Source organism: Lygodium microphyllum, chromosome 3, assembly GCF_053477565.2.
Source record: "Lygodium microphyllum isolate KBCC chromosome 3, Lygodium_microphyllum_v1.1.10, whole genome shotgun sequence".
Taxonomy (NCBI): domain Eukaryota; kingdom Viridiplantae; phylum Streptophyta; class Polypodiopsida; order Schizaeales; family Lygodiaceae; genus Lygodium; species Lygodium microphyllum.
In genome coordinates, this window is record NC_141137.1 from 65402991 (window position 1) to 65429740 (window position 26750).

General features: G+C 39.6%; 1 long non-coding RNA gene across 3 annotated transcripts; it reads left to right on the top strand.

Annotated features, from left to right (window-relative positions):
- Positions 1-965: 965 nt before the first annotated feature.
- Positions 966-25985, top strand: LOC148038437 (uncharacterized). Of its 3 annotated transcripts, none has more exons than XR_015690435.1 (3): positions 966-1258; positions 3919-4128; positions 25899-25985. It is a non-coding gene; the product is annotated as an uncharacterized LOC148038437 (long non-coding RNA). The 3 variants fall into 3 exon arrangements; XR_015690434.1 differs by lacking the exon at positions 25899-25985 and adding an exon at positions 15903-15999; XR_015690433.1 differs by lacking the exon at positions 25899-25985 and having other exon boundaries at positions 3919-4330.
- The last annotated feature ends 765 nt before the right edge of the window (positions 25986-26750 follow it).

Sequence of the window (26750 nt, forward strand, 5' to 3'; positions counted from 1 at the left end):
CACTACATCACACTTTGACTAAGCAACTTTCTAGTTTTGTGTTTTGCGTTTTGCAAGGTAGTCTTTGTTTTTTGTGGGGGAGGTGGGGGCTGCCACGTGGCACCCGCCCCCCACCTTTCGTTAGCTAATAGTATAGGTATTGATTCATTCCGTGGTGACTCGCGAGTCGTGTGTGTGGCTGACACCGCCAGGCACTTGCAGGCTTGCACAATGCAGCGATAAGAGTGTTGAGACCAAGACTCGGTCCATGAGTGTCGTCAGATCTAAGATTTTTGGGGACCGGGGATTAGACAATTCAATATTATTTATTTATTTATTATTTTAATTAATATAAAATATAATTAATTAAGGAGTTTATATATATAGTGAAATCTAATGTAGCTAGTGATTATTACAGGCTTTACTTTAGCAAAGACAATTGTAATCTTCATATGTACAATCTTTCACAATATTAGAATCTACATTCCTTCATTTTTCGCATAATGAACATTAAAGCGAAGCAAAGCAAAGAGAAATGCATATCTTTTTGAAAGACGAGGGAATGACACCTTTCCCCATAATTATAAAACAATGAAGAGACCTATGCTAGCTCTTTGGCATGTTGCTTGTCTAGCATGCTTATATGGTTTTTTTGTGTTATTGCTATGCTTTTATGGAGTTATACATTAATTCTTAAACAAAAAGTTTGTAAAATATAAAAGCCACTACATCACATTTTGACTAAGCAACTTTCTAGTTTTGTGTTTTGCATTTTGCAAGGTAGTCTTTGTTTTTTGTGGGGGAGGTGGGGGCTGCCACGTGGCACCCGCCCCCCACCTTTCCTTAGCTAATAGTATAGGTATTGATTCATTCCGTGGTGACTCGCGAGTCGTGTGTGTGGCTGACACCGCTAGGCACTTGCAAGCTTGCACAATGCAGCGATAAGAGTGTTGAGACCAAGACTCGTCCACGAGTGTTTTCAGATCTAAGATTTTTGGGGACCGGGGATTAGAGTGTTGTCCGACGAGTGTCTTCACAATTGAAGACGAAGAAGAAGGGGACGGATGGCCAGGAATGATGCGGCGCTGGTGGTGGTGGGGCCTAAGTTCTGCAGCGGGAAGGTTTTCGACGAGCTGGGGTGCTGCGGACACCCTGACATGTCGGTGCGCAGCGCCTCCACCACGGCCCTCCTCTTTAGCAGCGAGACGCGCTTCGCCGCAGCATCCGCCTCCTTCGAGACCACCGTGAGGCCCTGCTCCTCTCCGCCAAGCCCACCAAGGTACAAATCAAGAGCCTTTTACCTACAGCTTCTATTCTTTTGCTTTTGTTCCTCTCGAGGAGAATCAACTTCCTCCATAGCTCTCCCAATCATAGATAGCTCTAGGGCTCAGATTGGGCTTGTGTAGAACGATTATATGGACGATACAATGGCATGGAAACCATAGCATGGCAAAAGTTGTGGTCATGAAGTTGATAAGAGTGATGCGCCAAAGTGAAGTGGCCGCCGGGTGCACAATCAATGATGGGTCTATGAGTATGTCACAATGACAAGAAGCAAGAGAAAAGGATCCCTTATCATTGAATGAAGTTGGGTGGGTGCGAATAGATTAGTTATGATTATCTTGAAGCTGTTGAGAAATACGAGCATGATTATCTTGAAGCTGTTGGGTGGGCGCAAAAGAAGACCATGGATTGAGAGAGAGAGAGAGAGAGAGAGAGAGAGAGAGAGAGAGAGAGAAGAACGTGAGACCAAAGAAGACCATGGACCGAGAGACACTACTAATTGAAGAGTGGGGAGTAGAGAGAGAGAGGGAGGGAGAGAGAGATATATATATGTGACCTTTAAATGGATGGATGAATTGAGGGATATGCATATGTATACCATAGTAATTACCTAGGAAAAAGGGGGGGTGAGGGGATTCTACAGAGAGGATCATACATAAGTGGGCCCCTTACTATTGCACATGATATTGGTAAGATAAATTAGAGGGCACCCTATATGGGTCCAAAAGGTCCACTCTAAGGGCCATACTAGAGTACTAGCTCAAGGCTAAGGCCCTTAAATGCCATATAAGAGGCCCAAGCAATGGTCTTAACAAAATTGCATTGGAGAAGATGATGCCAATGGGTAATGACGCTATTCCAAGTTGTGTGATGCCATATGTATTGTCTCCAACAAGTGTTTATTGTAATGGTGGCTAGAAAAGGTTTAACATACTCAATATCCAACTAAAGAGCTTCATAGATAAGGTTAGACCAATTGAGCATCTGATTACGTAAGTAAAAAATCTATTGTGGTGGCACTAAGCCTTATTTACTTTTTCATTAAATGTTTTTAAGCACCTTGCACTTTGAATGTTGCCATCAAATGCAATGAAGCACCTTGTACTTTATCTAACCTCTAGCCACATCAAACACTATTGTGTTCTATCACAAACACTCTTATTATCTTATCATATCGAGCATTATTTCCGCTTCTAAGATTGCATACAATGGAGGCAAAATTTGTTCTTCATTGTTTGGATAGCAATATTTGTGAGCCTTCTTTGAATTCCTCAATATAGATGGATCTTCAACCCAAGGGTGTTTGTAGCCTCTTATGGAACATGGGCTTTACTCACACCTATCTCAACCTTGCCATGGTTTCTCAATCATTGAGAGGTTGGGTTTTCATAGCGGAGGACCTCAAGCTTGAATTTTTAGGGTTCAACTTGAAAACTAGAGGGAGGTGGGTGATACATTCAAATTTGGTAGGGAGAAATGCCATCTTCTGTCATTGTCACTCAAGGCCACTCTTTTTTTGTTGTACATAAACAAATATGTAGTCTACCCTGCTCTAATTTGTTATCATTTTGAAGCTTTTTGGCTCAAATGCAAGCCTTGCATGCTTCTTTAAGCCTATTTCGTATAGTGTGTAGCTCAAGAAAAACTAGACTCTTCTTGAGAAACACTTATGTTACATTATTTTTCCTCTTTTTTAATTATAAATTTTGAAAAAAAGCTAAGCTTTGGTGAAGTCTAAACATGGTAGAGCCATAATATAAATTTTTCCTTGTAAGATAAACCATCATTTACATCTTGTTTGAGTTCGAGTCCAAGCCTTGAGCCAAGAAACTAAGGAAAAAATATAACAAAGCATTTGAAGTAGTTATATATGAGAGGTATAGATGTTTGCATGGGATGAATTAGGTGAAGTTGAATGTAGTTTCATGCATACGAGTATGCTTGGGAGTTGGTAGAAACGTTATAGGGTAGGGAAGGGTCCTCTCTCCTTCACTTTTGCATCATTTTTAGTATAAGATATTTCAAAAAGGGGGACTTCTTGTGTCAAATGATCTTGTTACACACAATCCTTCCTTTCCCCATTATGAGGATTATTCGATCTGTAATTCATAGACCTCATGTTTCGGGCTCATTTTTCAAAGCTTGATACATAGAAAATTGTTAAGATCCTTAGAAAGGAATATTTATTAGAAGATATTGAATGCTTGTTGTTGTGAATTATATATTCCAATTTCTAATATAGAAGCTTCATAGAAGCACATACTTAGAATTGTGACATTTCTACAATAGAGTTGTTGTAAAGACACCACCTATTATCATGAACTTTTGTTAACCATTAAACAAGTTAATTCCTAAAACATGCTAGAATGATTAATTATTTGCATTTTTCCTTGTGCTATTCAACAAGTTTCTATCATTTTTCATGAAGACCATTGAAGTGAACATGGTTAAGTGTCACATGAGTTTACAAAATTGCTTCTCAATCATCTTGCTAATTAGGCACTGTGCTTTTCTTGTTGGAATAGGTATGATTACCTAAACATGGAATGAAGAGAGTTTTGTTTTACCATTGGGTTTGAAACTTGAGCTTGCTTCTTGCCTCTCTTCTTTGTGGATGAAAAATTAGTAATGTGTACCTTTGACTTCATTGAGCAGGTATTTTCATTTCGAGATCATTTCGATGTTTATCGTGGGGAAAGTGAACAATTTTTGTTCCATGTCAAGCAAGGGGGATGGAGAGACAACAAACTCAATGCATACTTGGCAAACAAGAACCCTAAGCATGACAGTCCAGACTATCAACTCAAAATCAATGGATTTACTAGGTCAATGACAATTTATAAGCAAGAACAAGTTGTTGCCAAGGTAATGCTAGTTTATTCACCAGGTGTTCATGTGCAGCTTTTTACACATGTAGGCATGCGCTTTCACTATGCAGGTATGTCCATCCTTTACACGTGTTCTATGCACACATTAAAGACTCACTCATGTGCATATGCATGTCATCTTTTTTCTTTTGGACAAATGCTCTCTCTGTCAAGGTGAAGTTTTTGTTTATTTAAATGTTTTCAAGGAATATGAGGTGAAGAGTGATACTATAGTTTGGAGGTTAGACCACATAGAATGTTCAAGATGGAAATTAAAGAGCAACATTTTAACTCTTGCTAATTCTAAAAAATGTAACTACTAAATTGATACATTCTTATACTTGCATGACTAATTTCACTTTCGTGCATATGTAAAATCGAATTGCACACTTGTTTGCTGCGCTTGGAGACCTCAATACACTATTATAATTCAACCAAGTATTGATCAGGCATTCATTGTAATGCTTGTTTCTATACAACTTTGGATAACTAAATCCAAATCGAGTGGTTGAGATTGAGCTTATAAAACTTTTTGTAAGATTTTACTTAACAATGTACATATACTATTCATGAGAGTGAGCATTTCCTAGACATTGATATCATGTTCCTAAATTTTCTTTAACAACGTGCATACACTATTCTTCCTATCCCATCAAATACAATTGATTCATTAGAGTGATAGAATCTTATTTACTTCAAATGAATAGCTAGTAGATTATGATGTGTACCACACGTATTTGTATATTAAACCATGTTATTAGGGAATGCATGTTAAGGTACAACAATGATATACTAATATGACATATTAGTTTTTAATTAGCTAGGTAAAGCTTGCCATACAACAAGCAAGGAAGTCTACATAATTAAAAGCTAAATAGATTCACACATTGAAAGTTGAACCTTTGTGGGGAAGCTTTGAATTCTTTTGAGAACCATAGTTTTCAACACAAAGGGGAGAGAGAGAGAGAGAGAGAGAGAGAGAGAGAGAGAGAGAGAGAGAGAGAGAGAGAGAGAGTGTGTGTGTGTGTGTGTGTGAAATAAGCATCTATCTATCTACCTATCTTCCCAATGTAGTCCCCCTAAAGCATAAAAATGGAGGCAACCCTACATCATTATCGAAAATTTTGAGGTGAAATGGGTCTTGGATTAGTTTCTTAATCATATCTCAACTAGAATAAAATGGAGGATGAAAGATACGTTATCGATTCCTTGAGTTCCTTTAACTTTAAGGTTGAATTTGTATTAAATAATGATGGCATCTTTTTTCTCTCTCTATTTTCTTTACTTTTGTGTGTACTGAGCCCATTTTTGAAGATTTTGTTTAAGATCTTGAAAATAGCATTCCATTTCTCAAGAAATCTTGCTACTAAAAACAATACCATAGTGAGCTTTTTGTCTCTTGAAAATAAAAATGTAGCTTCTTCCAATGACACAATAATAATATAAAGAAATATAAATATTGAGAAGGCTTCTTCCAAAGCTAATATGTAGATGGAATGCAAAGAAAGAGAAATTTTGAGAAGGAAAGAAAAGAAATAAGAGAAAAAGCAAACAGAAAAACAAAAAAACCACACTGAGAGTTATAAAGAGAAAGATTTGAAAATATTAAGTTAAAAAATGAAATGTGACTAGAATTGAAGTCATCATAGAGGACACATATTTTGATTGTATTTACATTTGAAAAGATATAATGATTTTTTTTTCATTGCTAGAAGCCTCTCTATTTGTCTTTCTTTATTTTGATCCATTACTCTTGTCTTTTTATGTATTTGTATATTGTACTCTAGAAGAAGCTTGCATTTCAGCTAGATTAAAGTAAGCAAAAAAAGCAAAAATCTCGTCAAGGTAACTAGAATGCAAATATTAAAAAAATTCAGTGTGTTTTTACTTGCATTAGTTTGAGAATTCATAAACATACTTTGAATGCTTTGTCTTCTTTCTATCACAATTGCTCCTTTTATGTATTAAAAGAAGCTTGGCCATGTTAGTTGCCTTGCGAGAGGCAATAAACTTTGTTCCGCATGCATCGATTGCTATTGAATGAAGCATGAGGTATCATTTTTCTTCCTCTTTCTCTGAGGTGTATCAGTTCTCTTTATTTTCTCGCCATTCCTCTTTCTCTTGTATTTATATGTGCTACAATAAGAATTACAATGTATCATTGGGACTTCAAGAAGCAAGACACTCATTAAGCTATGGTTTGGAATATTAGGAGTATGCTTTTTTTTAATGTTGATACTTGCATTATTTTTAGAAGTCTTGATAAAATAACATTTGATTTTTTCAAGTCTTGATTTTTTCTTTTTCTTGACTTAATATTCCACTTTCTCAGGATTGTACTTTGTTTTTGTCAAGAAATTGGTATGTTTACTATCATTGAATGCTTTTGAGGCATTTTGGGCAATGAACTAATGTATGTTCTTGCTGTACATACTTGGGGATATTCCTAACATACTACTAAGTGGATTTTGGAGCTTTCATTGCTTGGCATCAGCTGTCAGCTGCCATACAGTTATTTGGCTGTGAATCATGGCTAGCAGCAGTGACAATCATCTTATGCATATCAAGAAGCTTGAAGGAACACACAACTTTGCAGTTTGGCAAAAGTAGTGCTATAATATCTTGTTGTAGAAGAAGTAAGTAAAGCCAATTAAAGTAAAGGGAACAAACCCAGCTGATGTAGGGTAGGATGACTGGGATGAGCTGAATGAGCTTGCACGCTCGACCATTGAGCTATCGATTTCTGATGCCTTGTTATTAAAGGGTTGGATTCTGCTTACGACATTTGGAAGCGACTGGAAGAGTTGTATGCCCAAAAGAGTATTGCAAGCAAAGTCTACTGGCTAAAGAAACTCATGGATTTGTGTATGAAAGAGGGTACTGCAATGTCTATTAATCTTAGTGAGTTTAACTCCATTTTTAGCCAGCTTGCAGCTTTGAAGTTCAATACTAATGATGAGTTCAAAGCTACATTCGCACTCTACTAGAGAGTTGGGATACCTTTAGGACTGCTATGAGTAATTCTAATGCTATGCTTTTGTATGTTGATGTAGAGAGTGCTCTACTCATGGAAGAAATGAATCGGTAGAATAATGCATTCAGTAAGTCTTCTAGTGCTTTGCATACTAGAGACAGATCATAGTAGAATGGCAAATTTGATAGCAAAGGACATAGTATATCATGCGGTAAGGATGTTGAATGCCATCACTGTGGCAAGAGGGTCACTTCAAACGTGACTACTATAAATGGAAGAAAGAGAAAGGGAAGGGCAAGAAGACGGATGATAGTAAGGAAGAGAAGAAAGAGAGTCAGCCTACTAAGAAGAGCAGTGTAAAGATCAAAGAGGTGAATGTAGTCAGCCATAAGAGCGATAGTGGGAATGATGTACTCTTTATCTCTTCATGTTTTAGTGCACATGCTTTGATAGCTGATAAGATGATGATACACACTTGGATTTTGGATTTAGATGTCTCTTTTCATATCACCCCTCACCATGAGTGGTTTATAAACTATACAAGAGGTCAACATGGTATTGTCCATCTTGGGGACAATTATGCATGTGACATTGCAGGCATTGGTAGTGTGCAATTGCAGTTTGGATCTGTCTTCACTCTTTAGAATGTAAGGCATGTACCATAGCTCAAGAAGAGCTTGATTAGTACAGGTCAACTAGATGATGATGGTTTTCATACCACCTTTGGTGATGGGAAATGGAAGATCTATAAGGGATCTAAGGTTATTGCCAGAGATTACAAGAGTGATACTTTGTATCCACTTCATGTATCTAGTGTGCGTGACCATGTTGTCACCGTGACCAAGCAGCCAAGTGTTTCCTTGTGGCATGGCCTGTTGGGACACATGAGTCAAATAGAATGAAAGTACTTTCTCCTTTGGGTTACTTGTCTTGTCTTCGTTATGCTAATTTTGAGCACTATGATATTGTGTTTATGGTAAGCATGCGCAGACATCTCATAAAAAGTTTCTTTCACTGAAATCTATCTCTAGAGTTAGTACATTCCAATGTGTGTCAAATGCCAGAGGATTATCTCTAGGAGGAAAGAAATACTTTGTCACATTTGTCGATGATGCTACACAGAAGGTATGGGTTTACCCTATTCGTAACAAGGACGAAGTGCTTGATAGGTTTCAAAAATTCTTGGCATTGGTTGAGAACTAGACTGATAAGACACTTAAGTGACTTCACTTTGACAATGGTGGGGAGTATGTGTCCAAAGCCTTTCAGGCATTTTATGATAGTAAGGGGATAAAGAGGGAGCTCACTACCCCCCATAATCCTCCCCAAAATGGAGTTGCAGAGTGCATGAATTGGACCATACAGGATAAGGTTTGTACGATGTTGTCTCATGCTGTATTATCCCATGGATTTTGGGTAGAGGTTGTTATGACATCAACTCATTTGATTAACAGGTCACCGAACATGTCTTTGGGAGGGAGAGTCCCTTAAGAAGATTGGTTGGGCAAGCCATCTTCTTATGCTCATTTGCGAGTATTTGGCTATGAGGCTTTTGTGCACATACAGAAAAAAGAACGCAACAAATTGGAATCAAAGTCCTGTAAATGCTTATTTCTAGGATATGGTCACAAGAGTGAGATGGGGTATAGACTTTGGGATCCCAAGAAAAGAAAGATAGTACGCAGCAATGACATCATCTTCCGTGAAGATTGCATGCTTAAGCAGCTTGAGAAGACTGAAGAAGTCAAGAGGGTTATTTTCAGGGAGAATGTACATTTTAGATAGTCATTTGTGCCCAAACAGTAGCATATACCTGCTATAAATACTCTTGAAAATGTAAGAAATGGTGTTGGAAATGACCAGCAAGGTATTGCCAATGATACACCATAGTTTCACCTTGAAAACATGCAGTTAGGATAGCTTGAACTATCAGGACAGTATGCTGGAATTTCAAGAAAACAACCTATATATGTAGAATTACAGGCCCGTATTTCAGGACAACCAACATGTAAATGTAGATTTGCAGGCCCAACAGCTAGCAAATGCTGAGCCTTTGCTCCACAGGTCGACTCTATCATTGAGACCACCTAGCAGGTTTGTTCATGGTATGCAGTATGCTATAGATTATGTCATGTTGATAGATTGTGGTGAGCCATCATGCTTCAAGGAAGCAATGACTAGACCGGACAGTAAGAAGTGGTTCAAGACCATGTTGTCAAAAATGGAATCACTTGATAAGAATGGTACTTGAGACTTGGTGTAGCTGCCTAAAGGGCAGAAAACTCTTCCATGCAAGTGGGTTTACAAGATGAAGGTCACTTCTGATTCTTCACCAAACTACAAAGCACGATTGGTTGCAAAGGGGTACAAGTAGGAACATGGAATTGACTTTGATGAGATCTTCTCTCTTGTAGTAGTCAAGATGACTACCTTGAGAGCCATTTTGGGCTTGGTTACAACTGAGGATATGGAGCTCATACAGATGGATGTAAAGAGTGCATTTTTACATGGTGATTTGCATGAGAATATATATATACAACAGTCTGAGGGTTTTGTTGCTAAAGGCAAAGAGAAGATGGTCTATAAACTGAAACAGAGTTTGTATGGCTGAAAGAGGCACTGATGGAATGGTATTATAAGTTTGATACTTTCATGCAGTCTCAGGGATTTCACAGAAGTTAAGTTGATCATGCTTGTACACCAAGAAGGTAGCAGATGGTAGCCTGATTATCTTGGTTCTGTATGTTGATGACATGCTGATTGCCGGTAGGGGATTCATTGAAGCAAAGTCTTCATGGCAGCTTTTACATGAAGGATCTTGGTGATGCCAATCACATTCTTGGGATGTGAATACTCAGAGATAGATCGAAGGGGTTACTCTATCTATCTCAGCTGGAGTATGTATCCAAGATTTTGCAGCATTTCAATATGGAGGGGGGGAAGCAATCAGAGTTTCATTGCCTCCATATGTGAAACTCAGTGCAGAGAAAAGCCCTACATCTAATGATAAGAAGGTTGAAACGACCAAGATTTCGTATGCTTCAACCATTGGCAGTTTGATGTATGCTATGGTTGCTACATGTTCTGACGTTGCCTTTGTAGTGGAAGTGATTAGTAGATACATGGCAAATCCTGGCAAGAAGCATTGGGAAGCAATGAAAGGTATTATGAGATACCTCAAGGGCACAAAGGATTTGTGCATCTGCTTTGGTAAGCAGAAGGCATATGTCATTGACTTTATGGATGCAGACTATGGTAGACATGCGGACTGCAAGAAGTCCACTACACAGGGTATGTATTTAACTTCATAGGAGAATCTGTCTCTTGGATATCCAGGCTACAGAAGTGTGTTGCACTGTCTACTACGAAGGCAGAGTATGTGGCATGCAAAGAGGCCTTATGGCTGTCACTATTGGTTGCTGAGCTTGGGATTACTGAGGTTCCTAAACTCCATTGTGATAGTTAGGGTGCTATCATATTAGCACCGAAACTTGTCTTTCATGCGAAGATAAAACACATACAGGTGAAGTATCATTTCATCAGAGAGATACTTGACTGCAAGGGCATTGAGCTAGTCAAGGTGCACACTGATGATAACCTTGCAAACCTTCTCACAAAGGGTCTTCCAGCAGAGAGGTTTGCCCATTGCTGGCAGATGATGGGTATTGGATAGGTATCGTCTCTTCAGCTTTGTACATACTTAGACCTAGCTGATTCTTTTCCTCTACCTTTGGGCACATTGCCTTTAGGGGGGAAGTTGTTGGGATAAAGGGCAGTGCCCGTGTTCGCCCATAAGGGCCATGCTATACATAGTACAAATACCTATCTAAAATCATTATTGAGGTACACACTCTTCAATACCACAAATTGTGTGTCTCTATCTCTTCTCTCTCTCTCAACCTACATCTCTACACAGAAGCTCCATTATTGCAGCTACCTCAACATTTTCTCCTCAAGTCATCAGGAGCATGAACATAGCATACAGAACCAAATACTCTAAAAATGTGCAACTATAGTATTCCCCCATACATCTTATGTAGATAAGTCAATGATGTAAGTGCCTTGTTCATAATATGAATTGCAATATGTATTGTCTTAGTCCAATACATCATTAAAGGCATATGCATTTGATTCATCATAGCTCTTGCAACTTCATCAATGATCTAATTCGTTCTTTTTGAAACACCATTCTGCTGAGGTCTATACATATATGTAACATGTCTCTTAGAGTCCCATGATCTTTGAAATAGTCACAAAACTCATTTGATATGTATTCACCTCTATTATCCAATATCAAGCACTTTATGTAACTTCCTAATTTCTTTTCTATGATAGCTTTGAGTTTCAAAAACTTCTCAAAAGCCTCACTTTTATGTTGTAAGAAATAGACCCATGTTATCTTGGTGAAATTATCAATGAATGTAATATAATACTTGCATCTTACACTCAAATGTATATTTTGAAATGGATCACATATATCCAAATATAATATTTTCAAAGGATAATTGCTAACTCTCCCCCCATTTGAAATGGGAGTCTAGACAGCTTGCCGAACTAACATGCCTCACATACATGACCATAGTTGACATATTCAAAATGTGGAAGACTATGAACAACTTATCTAGATTGCATTTATTTCAACCTTTGTAAGTTAACATGCCTGATTCTTCTATGCCATAACTCAATCTTCTTGTCTTGTCCATGTCCAATCTTCACATGCATAGAACTTTGTGATGGAAGTACATGTATCCAATGCAAACAAACTATCTTTCTTTTGGCCAAGAGAAATCAATCTCCTAGGTTTACCCTTTCTAAACTCCTCAATGAATTTTCCATATATATTGAACTTTACTTGCAGACCTTGATCTTTGCCCAGCAGAGGCTAAATTCTTAGTAATTGTAGGCCATACAAAACATCCCCAAAGTTTATTATGTATCCCATCTTTGGTTACCAATGGAACACTGTCAATGTGACTAATCTTATGCAATGTATCATCTCCTGTAACAACATACTCACTTTGCATTCGTTTCTTCATATCAAAGAATTTTGCATGATGTATCATATGATTTGTAGCTCTTGAATCCAAAAACCAATCATCCTCTCTAGGGGGATGTGTAATGTTACCAAGTACGTGCTCCATAGCAAAAAGATGACCTCTACGCGATGAACCAACTCTAGAGACATAACTTGTGTCTCTATAAGCACTTGCATAATCACCATACTAAGTCCTTCAACAACCTCTAGAAATAACATTCTGCTTATGGTAGCATTCTTTCTCAAAATGGCCAAACTATCCATAGCAATGGCAAATACCATCCGTATAAGGACTAGACCATTCTCTATCTCTAGAAAATGATCTCCCTCTACCTCTAGGCATGACCTTCCTACAAGCAAAAGAGCTATCACTAACAATTTGAGTGATTTGTGTCATTCTCGATATTATGACTTTTGCAATTTTAGAAAATTAACAATGTCTAGTATGCCAAACCACTATTCAAGTGCATGAATAAGTCCTGAGCATCAACCGCTTAAATCCAAGGTGAAAAGGCATTAAAAATGTCAAAAAATACATGTAAAATGAATTCCAATGATATGATTTTCATACATGTATCCAATGCATCATACCTACATGTTATACATCTGTAGTCCAACAAGAAATACTAAGATTAGAGCTCAAATGGTGCTTGTATGGCCCAAAAAGCATCAAAATATGAGCCAAAATATGAAAAATATTCCTACTATTTTTTCTAAAGAAATTTGTGTGAACAATGAAGTCCAGGACAAGCTTAAACCAAGTACCTTCTTTTACAATGTGAATATCCAACTACGAGCCCATTCAGAGTTAATTAGTTCGACATTACTTCAATGCAAAACTAGTTTGCCAAATAACAAGTTCATTTAAGCTCCAATGTGAATAGAAATCCAGAAAATCAATTTAATCAATCTTGCAAGTGTTAAAGGGGATAAGTAAAAGAAAGTTAATTTAAGCATTCAGCTAAGTATTTTAGCCTTGTTTTAGAGAAAGACTAATCAAATTCACCTATGGCCATAAGCTAACAATGGAAAATTAGTTGGGTCTTTAAGATATTTTGGACAACACAAATCCAAGTGACAACCTCCTCTCATCCTCTTGGATGAATTGTGGTGGTTAAAGCTCTACTCTACCAATAATCAACCACACAAAACTTCTATTCTCTCTCTTCTCTGTTGCAAAAAATTATAAGCAGCCCTTGTGCTTCTCACAAGCTGCCTTTGTACATTCTATAGGTCCCCCCTTCTTAAGCAAGCCATGAGCTAAAGTAGACAATAATCTTTCGGCATCCAATACATAGCTCAATCCAACACCAACTATTGTTTTAATTCATTTTATATAGCCTTCAATTGCTTCCCGAATGCATCCAATCTAGCATCAACAAATACCCCAAAATATGAGCTACAGTAGCTCTACCAATCTATGTATTTGTTTCAAGTGGATTGTTTGAAGATTTGTACATGATTTAATGGTGGACAACAATCTTTGAATCCAATGTAGACCTCAATTTGACATTGTCGTACTACTGCACATCCGAGATGTGGAATCCACCAAAAATATGTGTGTGTGTGTGTGCGTGCGAGGCGTGCGTCCACTGTTCGTCCGTAGTTACAGATACAGAGTCAAAAGAAGAGATCATTGTGAGATACTATGACTGTACAAAGGTGGTTACATTGAATAGGCCATGTCAATTAAATGCACTTTCTTCTTGGATGGTAGGCCGCCTGGCATTAGGGCCAAAAATGCTTCAAAAAATGCACTTTTGTGAATCACGGGATTAAGGAAAGGGCCAAAGAGAGTTCGCCACGTGTGCAAGAATATGGTATTCTTGTCTCCTCTTTTTTAGAGATAGTGGAGTCCATTTCGTGATTCTCTCTTCTTTTTTAGCCAAAACCCCTAAAGTCTGACATGTTTTGGAGTCCCAAAGACGTTATTTACTTACAAATCTGACAAAATACATGACAGAGATGTGATGAAATTAATAATGAGTTTTTTGAAAGTCGGGAGATCTTTCAATATTGTTTTTGGCGCCCAATACATACTCATTTGGGTTCTTGGCGCTACCTTTTAGTTCATTCACCCCTCTTTGAGCTTCTTTCTCTGCGCTTTCATTCTTTTCATGGCTTCCTCCAGGCGCCCTTCTCGTTTAATACACTCTTGCACAGTCTATAGCCAGGGAGTAGATGGAAATTTTGAGCCCAAAACCTTTGTTGTAAACGATTGGGTTACCATGCTGCCATCTTGCAAGGGCTCCCATAAGGTGAAAAGAAGAAAACGAGAAGATATAAAACATCACTGGAAGGGGCGTATCATTGCCTTCAAAATTATGCCCGAAGGCTGGTTTGTCAAGGTGCAACATGTTTACATGGCCAAGGATATGCACTTGCCTCCAAACGAACGTGTTCCCCAACAAACACATTGTAAGTTATAAGTTGAATAACGTATATAATTATTTTCCATTTATGCAAGTTCTAACAAACGGTTCGTCATTGTAGATATCTTTCCGTCAACAAGTATTGAATGGCAACCTGTGGAAAGCCTAAGTGGGACTTTCCATGCCATTCATAAGGTATTGGCAGACATTATTTATGCCGATCAAACTGTGTCTTTTTATAGTGAATGCAAGATTTTTATATATTATGCACAGTATGTGGTTCCCTCTAAAGCGGATAGGTATGGGAATATCGAAGATTTGCCATTGCCATTCATCTCTAAATTGGGAGATTCCTGACAAGGTAACAGTGCAGAGTTTCAAATTCAAAATATCTCAGGATATTAAAAAGTCCATGACAGCTGGAAGGATCTCAAGAAGAATACGTTTATCATGGTTTGTAACCCCTCCATATCTTCGTCGCTTGCTTCAAAACAGCAAATTTACAAAGAACGAAGGTATCCTGGTTAAGTAGAAACTTTTCGGAAGAGGATTTGGACAACACTATAGGGACGCATTGGAAATCTAGAGAGTGTGATCATAAAGGTGATATCTTGAGGTGCAGTGCATGCCCTCAATCCTTGGCTTTGGCTTACAGTATCCCTCGCCAAAATCTTGCTTTGGGCTTTGATTACAGGCGATACAAACTAAGATTGGGTATTTGGGTTCCCTTGGATTCTGATACAGATAACCCACCATATAAACTTGTGGTGCACGTTTTTCCGCATGAAGAAGTAAAGAAGGTGAATGTTACTTCCAATTGGAGTCTGAAAGATGTGAGGGATACCTTGGAATTGCTAGACAATACATCCCCTAGATATAAGTTCAAAGTGAATGGTGTAACAATTGGTAAAAGAGCCGAGCGCTCTTTCTTTTGTACGAGTTGTTTGTCTCCCACAATTGTGAGTTTGGGGCCTTGAGAATGAAAACTTGGCAGGAATTTATCTTAATAGACTGTCCTTAAGATATTTTTTAATGGGAACTTCATAAGCTATCGTGAAGCAAGTCGCCTTTCGAATGTGTATAAATAAAATGTACATTGCATCCGATTTACAAGTGAAAATTTTCATTACACAATGAGGTACAAAAATTGCATAAAAATGTACAAAGCCAAAATAATAAGGCTCGTGTATAAAATGTACATTACATTCGATTTACAAGTGAAAATTTTCATTACACAATGAGGTACAAAAATTGCATAAAAATGTACAAAGCCAAAATAAAAAGGCTCGTGTATGCTTATGTTTGCTATTTTCATTCTTTATCGATTTCTTCAAAGATATTTTTTCTCACAGGGCCTTTCTTTGATTGTTGAAAAAATTTGACCTTTACAGGTAGTCTCTTTTCTTGGGGCTTAAGAGGGGATGGATCAAATTTAAGAGGAGAGAGCACTGGCATTCCTTTTTTCTTAGACTCTGCAGCAGTGGTCCCATTGCCTTTTCCCTTGCCCTTGTCTTTACCATTGCCATTGTCCTTACCCTTTCCCTTGACCTTTCCCTTGCTTGTGCCCTTGGCCATTGAAGTTTTGGGAGGAAGAGGGGAGTCAGGATCATACGGTGTGATTGCTTTGTCTAGAATCAGCTCGATGCATCTCTGCCTTATCCACCAAACATATGATTCAGGATAGTCTCTACACTGTAAGAATAAATATTATAAGTTAGTGAAAAGACATCATGATAAGGGTTACACAAACATCAAATGAAATAAGCTTACATTCACTCCTTCTATTTGTAATAGCTTTGAATCCACTATTCTACAAATGTTTGAGATAACTCTCCATCCACAAGAATGTGCATCGCTTTGCAATGGAACTTCTTGTAGAAGAAAAGTATACGGCCTTTGAGGATCAGCAAGATCCTCGTATGTTGTATCCAAAAATGTAGAAACGAGTCTACCAGCACTGCAAAAGGAAGCTTTGTAAGTTCAAAATATTATTTATAAAAGAAATCAAAGTAAGTAATTTTCTTCCAACATACATTCGTGCTTGACCGCGAACACCGCTGAGAGAATTCATAAAGATAATTTCCCTTGAAAGACAATTAATGTAGATGAGACTCCAATGCCCTCTGCAAATTCATAAAAGAGGTGAGTAGAAGGGTGAAAGCAAATGAACATAAATTTTCCTCTACAGAAAAAGAAAAATACCTTTCTACATAAGGGAAAAAGATGTGGTAATTTCTCACACTATCGAAGCTACGAAAAAATGGTGAAATATTAGAACCAGATTTTGCAAAAAGTCCCACAGAGAGAAGTGGATCAACAATGTATATGGTTCTTCGGATATCGAGAGTGAGAGAGGAGACCAATGCCCTGCAGATAATAGCAAAAGCTATTCAATACCAATTTCATCCAAAATATAATTGAACCTATAAGACTTAACTTATGCAACAAAAAACCTTACCTTATGCAACAAAATACTACGGAGTCAGATAGTTGGACATTCCTTTTTTCCAACATGGGCTTGTCCTCCGGAGATATACTAAGATATTCCTCCTCAGGTTCCCCAGCAACATTCACAAGAATCTGCCCATACACTTTGCCCATCCTCTCGCTGTTGACGGGAGCAAGTGATGCGGCTTTCCTCTTGTAAACATCGTCTTCAGTTTCAAACACCTCCTGATTTTCTTCACTCAAGAAAGCCTCTTGCTGGGTGGCACCCCTTGTAGGGTAAAGGTCACTAACATCCTCAACATTTAGCTTTTTCTCTTTCTTGGACAATTTTGGGGGAACGTTAAGGATTTCAAAGGCTTTTTGATCATTGGAAGGCAAGGGCCTCAGGACTTTGTCAAACCTATACCTCACTCTGCTAATGATGCTGAAATCTTTATTCATAAGGGTGATCCTATGAGCATGGGCGGCAGCAATGTAAGCGTCGTTCATGAAATCAATAACAAAATCTTCTGCGGCCTCTTGCAGGGCAAGAATGGCTGAGAGTTGCCACTTCTTATTTAGACCAGAGACAGTTGCCACTTGAGATAATCTATCAGATATCTCTTTAACCACCCTTATAAAAGCAGCTTTTGGAATGACATGATGTATAGCTCTCTGGGCTTTCCTGATCTCACTGAAACATCTCTGCATATAGAAGAACCTGGACTTCCTCTTTCTCTTTTGTGGCTTGGGGTGTTCAGTGGCTTCAGCAGATGTGGGCTCAGGTACCATTGTAGGGAATGAATCTTTCACAGGGTAAGCCTCATCCTTTGCTTCCTCAACTTCAGGTGAAGAAACATTTATAGAAGATATAAGGACAACACCTGGTGTAGGGGGGATTTCTGTTGTAAAATGCTCTGGAGCCTGTGATGGACCAGCTTCTTCTACCCCCTTAGATTCATCAAATTTTAACTTTCTTCTACCCCCACTGTCCTTCCCATCTAGATACACTCTTCTTGCAGTTTGCTTTGTTCTTGCCATCCAGAAAAGCAAAAATAACAACCAGAAGGACAATAACAGTAAGACAAATTGGCGAGGAAAGTGACGAAATGAGCAATTCCGATACGGCGCGATATGAACAAAGCGAGCAGAATGGAACAGCGCCTTCGCTCCGTATTGGAGATCAGATGCCGATACGGCACGATATGGAGGAAACCAACACTGCGTAAGGAAGCCCTCGCTCCATATTGGCACGATATGGAGCAAACTGCTGATACGGCGCGATATGGAGGAAACGAGCACACTGTTTGGACGCCCTCGCTCTGTATTGGAGATCAGATGCCGATACGGCGCGATACGGAGGAAACGAGCACACCGTTTGGACGCCCTCGCTCCGTATTGGTGATCAGATGCCGATACGGCGCGATACGGAGGAAACGAGCAAACCATTTGGACGCCCTCGCTCCGTATCGGCACACCTCTTTTTGCTAGCGAAAAAAGGACTTGTATCGCACCGTATCGGCAAGCAAGGCGGGAAGAGCTCGAGAAATGAAAAGTGTACACGTCGGAAGAATGACCACTTATATACCCAGGTAAATCATGACATGTGTCAGACACGTGTCCGATACTGATTGTGCCACGTATCTGCATTTATGGTCCGTATGCTACGTGTCAAGTAATGACCGGTCCACTTGTTCGCCACGTGGTTATCGGCCACGTGTTGCCCAACGGCTACTGCCACGTGTATGAGACTAACGGATACTGCCAGGTGGCATAATCCGCGCCTACATAAGGGTGTGTTTCTTATCTGTACGTCTTTTTTCGGTTTCCGACCTCTGTTTGTATTGCTGATACAGCGCGAGAGCGACTGTTGGTTTTCTTCGCTTTCCTCTCTTCGCTTCGTTTGGGAGGTTCTGTAGATCTAGTCTTCTTTCAGCGTTCCCCAAGCTCGTGTGACCACCTTTGTTGTGGCTCTAGTGCTTCTTACTGGGATCACCGATACAGCGCGAGGGGGCCTTTCCGTCTGAATCGTTTCTCTCTTATCGCGCCGTATCGTCAGAAGTTGGAAACATGTCTGAACCCATAGAATCCAAGGTTTCTTCAGGAACTGGTAAAAGAAGAAGGCTTTCAAAAGGCTCAAGTGCATCAACATCTGATCAGCCTGTGCATTCTTTTTCCTCTCCATCCTCTGCCACCAGTGTGAGAAAGCCAAGTACATCTCCAGGGAAGCGAACGTCAGTAGTGAGAGGTCAAGGAGTATCAGAGCTCATTGATATCACTCCATTAGAGAGGCTACTTGATTTTATGCTTCAGAATGGAATGGATCTCTCATTCTATGGAGTTGTGAAAAATATTTTTAATCCTGATTGGGAACTTGACAAAGTTCTGAATGTTGAGATATCGAGCTCCACTCGTGATACGCCAGGGTGACCGTTGTGTATTTATGTCACCGACTTGTCAGTTGCAGACGCGGTTGGTACACCGCCCATGAATAATAGCTACATGATAGCTATCCTTATCTACTCTAGTTCGTGGCTCAGTTAATATGCCACCTTAGTTAGTTGAGTTTGGTTTGAGACCCATATATAGGGTTCTTCTATTTCTTTGTACTTGAGTTCTTTTGGCTTACACAACTAAGAAGAGAAAAACTGTTTTCAGCCTCCACCCTTGTGTGTCTTCCCCCATTGTGCAAGCAAGAAAGCTTCAAGTGAGACTCCTTCCTTCTCTCCCACAATCTTGACATGGTATCAAAGCCTTGTTCATGGTAAGGAGCTCAAGAAAGCAAGCCAAGCTCGTGATGTTCTGGTAAGAGGAGCAGTGTTGCTTTCATTTTCTGTTTCGGGAGCAGATCTCTGTAGGTAGCACAGCCGGAAAGTGCAGGAGTGCATTGTCTCAGGTTGAGATGCCCTTCGCGGTGAAGCAAAAGGGCAGTATATGCTACGAGCGAGGGCTTTAGCCATTGGCGACCTTGTTTTTTTGATTTGAGGCCATTTCGGGGCCTGTTTTGGAGGCGGAAGTTTTCTGCACGCACTCAGGAAAAGGCCCAGTTTTATGCTGTGCAGACACTGTTCTACAGGTCGGTGAATAGTTACTGTAAAAATTGCATTGTATGCTTGTGCGCAGAGACATTGGGAGTTACAAAATCATCCCTGTTGCCTGTTGATGCAAAATCGTCACTAGGAAGTGACTGTGTGGTCAAATACCACTTTCGCCAGTTTTGCAGATTTTCCCTTGTGAGGGTGAAGCTGTGGTTTTTGCAGTGACAGAATTTTTTGCAGTCTTCTGTAATGGCATCTGATTCTCTTTCACAGATTGTCACTGAAAAGCTTGACAAGAACAACTTCCAAGCATGGAAGTTTAGAATGACGAATTTCCTTATGGGAAAAGGATATTGGGAATTTGTTGCAGGAAATGAAGAAGAACCAGTTCTTCCTGATGTTCCCAATCAACAGCAAATGCAGGCATTTAAAGCATGGCATGAGAGAGCCAGGAAAGTTATGTATTGGCTGTCTATCAGCATTTCAGACTCTATGATTGTGCATATTCAGGATGCAAGTACGCCAAAGGAGGCATGGGATACTTTGTCAAAAATGTATAGCACAAATACGCAAGCCAGGAAAATGCAGCTCAAGCAAGAGTTGCACAATGTGCAAAGAGAAAATATGAGCATCAACGACTACCACATGAAGGTGAAGAAGATTGCAGATGCACTTGCTTCCATTGGGTCACCAGTGGAAGATGATGATTTAGTTTCTGTGACCTTGAATGGTCTAGGAAAGGATTATGCACAGTTTCGGACATCCATTTCAGTTCGTGAAAGATTTCCTGATTTTGAGGAGTTGATTGCTCTTCTAATTTCTGAGGAACAGAGAAATGGTGGTGCATCTTCTTCAGGAGGAACTTCAAAAGAAGCTATCTTCTACTCAAATACTGGAAGAGGTAGAGGCAGAGGTAGAGGAGGCCGATTTGCAGGCCGTGGCAGAAATCAGAATATGCAGCAAACTCAAGAAAACCAGTCCTATGGAGGAGGACGTGGTAACTCTAGAGGTAGGGGGAGCCAAAGGGGTCGTGGTGGATGACAAATAGGCCAAAATGCAAACAGTAATGTTGAATGCTACTATTGTGGTAAAATGGGTCATATGGCTAAAGACTGCTATAAAAAGAAGAATGACATCATGAATGGAAAACTGCAACAAGGAAATTATGCATCCTCTAGTAGACAGGGTGATGATAGAAATGAGCATCTGTTTATGGTGCAACACATGAATAATTCTGTGACAAGTGCAGAAGAAAGCAACGATGTATGGTATGTTGACTCAGGTGCATCAAACCACATGACATGTCATGCAGAATGGATGGAGGATGCAAGGAAAATGGAAAAACCAGGATTTGTGGAGACTGGTGATGATACTGCACATCCTATTGTGCAGATTGGAAAAATTCCCTTGTCTATGCAGGATGGGAAAAAGAAATACATGTCCGATGTATTTCATGTCCCGAATATCACCAAGAATCTGGTTTCTGTTGGTCAAATGGTTGAACAGGGCTTGTAGGTCAGATTTAATCCTCATGGATGCTTTGTTGAGGATATGAAAAATAAAGGTCGCTTGATAGCAAAAGGAAAGAAGAAGGGCAGAATGTTTACGTTGGATGCAGACATGTTTGAATTGAGTGCAGCAATGTTTGCACATGGGACCGGTGTAGTTGCAGATATTGATATCTGGCATAAACGCATTGGTCATGTTAATGTACAGCGACTTAAATCAATGCAGGCCCAAAATATTGTTGCAGGATTGCCAAAATTCAAGGTTGCAGAAATGCATAAGGTATGTGAAGCCTATCAGTTTGGAAAACAGGCAAGGAAACCATTTCCTAGACATGTTCAAGAGAGTGAGAAGCCATTGGAATTAATCCACTCTGATGTGTGGACTACTAAAGCTGCATCTCTTGGAGGCTGTCATTATTTTGTCACTTTTATTGATGACTATAGCAGAAAAGTTTGGGTGTATTTTATGAAAAAGAAAAGTGAAGTTTTTGGGCATTTCAAAACCCTTAAAGCTATGGCTGAAAAAGAAACAGGTCTGCAAATAAAATGCCTAAGGTCAGATGGAGGGGGAGAGTACCTCTCAAATGAGTTTGCAAAGTTCTTACAGGAGCATGGCATAAAGCAGCAATATTCATGCAGTTATACCCCACAACAAAATGGAATTGTAGAAAGGAAAAACAGGCATATTGGAGAGGTATCTCGTGCCATGCTCAATGAAAAAGACTTGCCAGATTTTTATTGGGCTGAAGCAGTTGCTACAGCAGTCTACATAATGAACAGGACTCCCACTACAGCAATACATGGAATGACTCCAGAGAAGAGGTATACTGGTAGGAAACCAGATATTTCTCATTTGAAAATTTTTTATTTCATTGCCTATGTACATGTGCCAGATGAGTTGAGATCCAAGTTGGATCCAAAAGCTAAGAAGTGCATCTTTATTGGTTACTCTCTGCAGCAAAAAGGGTATAGATGCTATAACCCTTCTACTCGTAAGTTTACAGTGAGCAGAGATGTTGTTTTTTATGAGATGAGTAGCTGGTATAAACCAGTAAATGTGATTGATGATGTAGATGCACAAAATGGTAATGCTGCACAAAATTCACAGCAGCAGTCACAAAATATTAGTGGACCTGGAGCGTCCTCTAGTAGTGGTTCACATTCTTCACCATGGACAGGCAGATTGAGATCAGGAGAATCTTCTCAAAGTAATGCAGATAGTGGTATACAGGTATCACGAAAAGGAAAAGAGAAGGTTGATCAGTCCATGTTTGATGTGAATGCAGGTCACTCTTATGTGGATGGTGAATCCAGTGGCTCAGAACAGAGCATTGATGATGAGTTGGGTATTCCTTCTATTGTTACACCTGGAGTAAGGAAGACCAAGGATGTTTTGAGAGCACCTGGGAGTGAACCTACTTTCCGCAGGTCTACGAGAGCTAGGTATCCTGTGGATAAGCTGAAATATGATGGATTTACAGCCATTCACTATGCATATATGGTCAAAGTGATACAGGAACCAGAACCCACATCTTTTGAGCAAGCCATGGGAAAAGAAAAATGGGAGAAAGCCATGGATGAAGAAATGGATGCCTTGGAAGCAAATGCTACATGGGAGTTAGTACCTTTGCCTAAAGGTAAGAATGCAATTGGCTGTAAGTGGGTTTATAAGGTGAAGCACAATGCAGATGGTTCTGTGAATAGATACAAGGCAAGATTAGTAGTCAAGGGGTATGCACAAACATATGGCATTGACTATGAAGAAACATTCAGTCCGGTTGCAAGGATGGCAACCGTAAGAGCGGTCATTGCTATGGCTGCATCAAAGGGATGGTCTTTACATCAGATGGATGTAAAGAATGCCTTCTTGCATGGTGATTTGCAAGAAGAGGTCTATATGGAGCAGCCACCAAGTTATGTGCATGCTGTTCATCCTGAGTTTGTTTGCAGGTTGAAGAAAGCCTTGTATGGCTTGAAGCAAGCACCTAGAGCATGGTCTGACAAGATAGGATAGTATCTTGTCACTATTGGCTTTCAGATTTCCAAGGCAGATTTCTCACTTTATGTGAGAAAAACAGAGAAAGGTATTATGCTACTTGTCATTTATGTTGATGATTTGATTATGACAGGTGACAGTGATCAAGATATCCTTCATGTGAAAATGCTATTGAAGCAGAAGTTTGAGATGAAGGATTTGGGAGAGTTGCGTTATTTCTTGGGCATTGAGGTGATTAGATCACCAAGTGGGATACAGCTCTTGTAGAGGCAGTATGGATTGGACATGCTGTCCAAATATGGGATGACAGGCTGTAAGCCTATTTCAGTTCCTTTGGAGCAAAATGTGAAGCTGAGCACAGATGCAGGTGAGCTTCTAGAAGACCCTACTATGTACAGACGCATAGTAGGAAGTTTGATTTATATGACTATTACCAGGCCAGATTTGAGCTATGCTGTTGGATTGGTAAGTCAGTTTATGCAGGCTCCAAGGAAACCACATTTGGATGCGGCTAGACGCATACTCAGGTATGTGAAGTCCACATTGCAGTATGGACTATTTTATGAGACTGGGGTTCAGATACAGTTGCATGGATACACTGATGCTGATTGGGCTGGTAGTATTTCTGATAGACGATCTACCAGTGGATATGTGTTCTCTTTTGGGAGTGCTGTAGTCACTTGGAGCAGCAAGAAACAGCCTACAGTTGCCTTGTCGAGCACAGAGGCTGAATACAGGGGTGCAGCAATGGCTGCATGTGAGGTAGCTTGGTTGCATAAGCTACTTTATGATATGCATCAGTCTACAGATGGACCAATTGTCATTTATTGTGATAACATGAGTAGTATACACTTGGCAAATAACCCAGTCTATCATGCTAGAACAAAGCACATTGAGGTGCATTATCACTATGTGCGAGAGAGGGTTTTACTAGGTCTTATTGATCTAGTTTATGTCAGCACAGAGGATCAGGTAGCTGACATATTCACGAAGGCATTGGGCGCAGAGAAGCTGCGCAAGTTCAGAGACCTGCTTGGTGTGCAGGAATTGGGATTGAGCTCGAGGGGGAGTGTTGAGATATCGAGCTCCACTCGTGATACGCCAGGGTGACCGTTGTGTATTTATGTCACCGACTTGTCAGTTGCAGACGCAGTTGGTACACCACCCATGAATAATAGCTACATGATAGCTATCCTTATCTACTCTAGTTCGTGGCTCAGTTAGTATGCTACCTTAGTTAGTTGAGTTTGGTTTGAGACCCATATATAGGGTTCTTCTATTTCTTTGTACTTGAGTTCTTTTGGCTTACACAACTAAGAAGAGAAAAATTGTTTTCAGCCTCCACCCTTGTGTGTCTTCCCCCATTGTGCAAGCAAGAAAGCTTCAAGTGAGACTCCTTCCTTCTCTCCCACAATCTTGACACTGAAATCTTGTGAAAAATATATTATGGAGGACTTTTTGGAGTTTGAAACTCTTGCAGGTCCTTCTGTTGAAGTTGGCACAATTGAATATGTCCATGTTCCCATTGGGTCAACAGGAAATGAAAAGGCAGTATTTACTAGAAAGTGCAGGGCCCACTCTCTGAAGAGGTTTCATTCAACAGACATATTTTGCTGCACTCATTCCAAAAACTGCAAGATGATGAGAAAATCTGCTGCTTTTATTATTTTCAGCCTTGTCAAATACCCTGTGAAAGCTGAGGAGCAACAGTTGGAAGGAGCAAAGACTGCCAGCTTTTGCATGTTGGATGATCTGGCAGATGAAAGGGAAACAGAGGAGGTTGTAGATACAGATTTTGAGGCTTCCATTGCTGAGAATTTGGATGTTGCTCACTTCAAAGCTGAGACTATCATTGAGGAGAGCCAAGGAGATACAAACCCTCAACCTGATGAGAGTTCTCACCATATTGTTCCTTCCCTGCCATGTATACCTTTCAAGGACAAGGAGTACATTTTACTATCAGATATTCAAAAACTTTTTAATCTCAGGGAAGATTATTGTCTTGCAATTATTGCAGAGGCTTCTGATGCTGCAAATGGGATAATTGACACAGAAAATGAATCAAAGGAAGAGATTCTGAAACTTGATAAAGAAACTCTAGATGATAAGTTTATTGATGCTGGTGAGGCATTCTCTCTTTGTTTTGAAAAGGCCAAAGAAGCTGAGAAAGAGTTGAGTATTACTGATGAGGACTTCGATCGCATTCAAAGCGAGCTCGGCATTTCCAATTTTGGAAGAGAGGAGTCTGAATATGTTAAAGAATTGATTAACACCAATGAGACAGCATCATCAATTAATTTATGGAATCCGTTTAAATTAGAGTACGATGAAAATCAAGTGGTAAGATAATTTTGAATTTGCTTTTACACATTGGTAGGTTTACATTTCATGCTCATTCAGTATGGGTTTTATTTGCAGTTGGAGATTGCCGATACAGATAACTTCTTGGGGCGTGGCAAAGGATCGAGAGCTGCTAGTAACACCACCAAAGACATTGCACTCGGCCACTACTTGGCTAGGATTGACCCTGAATCCTTTTTTGTACTTCATAGTAGTTTCTCAGAGGACGCAGCATGGCCGATACTTTGTATTAAAGCTCTTGCAAGGCTTCTAGGTTTCTCAGGATTACAATATAATGCCCACAAAATAATGTTTTTGGAAAAGACTGCAACAATTAGGATTTTTGGCTACGGTCCAGGTTACTCTACTTCTAGAGCAGGATACTTTTTGGCGTTTTCATCCTACGCCTTAGCTGCAGACAGAACTGATGTAAAATCTATAGCTGGCTACAAGAGAAAAAAATTTCTACGTTATAGAGGAAAGATTCATGAGGAGGAAGAGAATGTGAGAGTTTTGGAAAACAAGCTTTGTATATATTCTTTCTTATATATAAAAGTGCGATTGCTCATGTGTCATTGCCGTCTTTTATTTGCATTCTTTGAAGTTGTCGTCGAAAAAACCAGTTGAATAGCTCCTCCAAAGCATTGCTTTTTGTAACTCCTCCCCCATGCCTTGTGCTTCGAAAATAACTTGTGCATGCTTGATAGTGGGATTTTTCCATGCCTTGGTTGCTATAAGTTGCTAAGGGGCCATGCTCCTCCACAAAGAAAGGTCCATGAATATGAAGAATATGCTGCAATACAAAGCAACACAAATTTTATACCAATTGAAAAACCTATCAAAATAAGCCGATATTAAATAATTATTACTTTACCAGATAAAAAGTGATATCTTTTTCTCCCCATGCCTCTTTTATCGCCTGAACAAGCT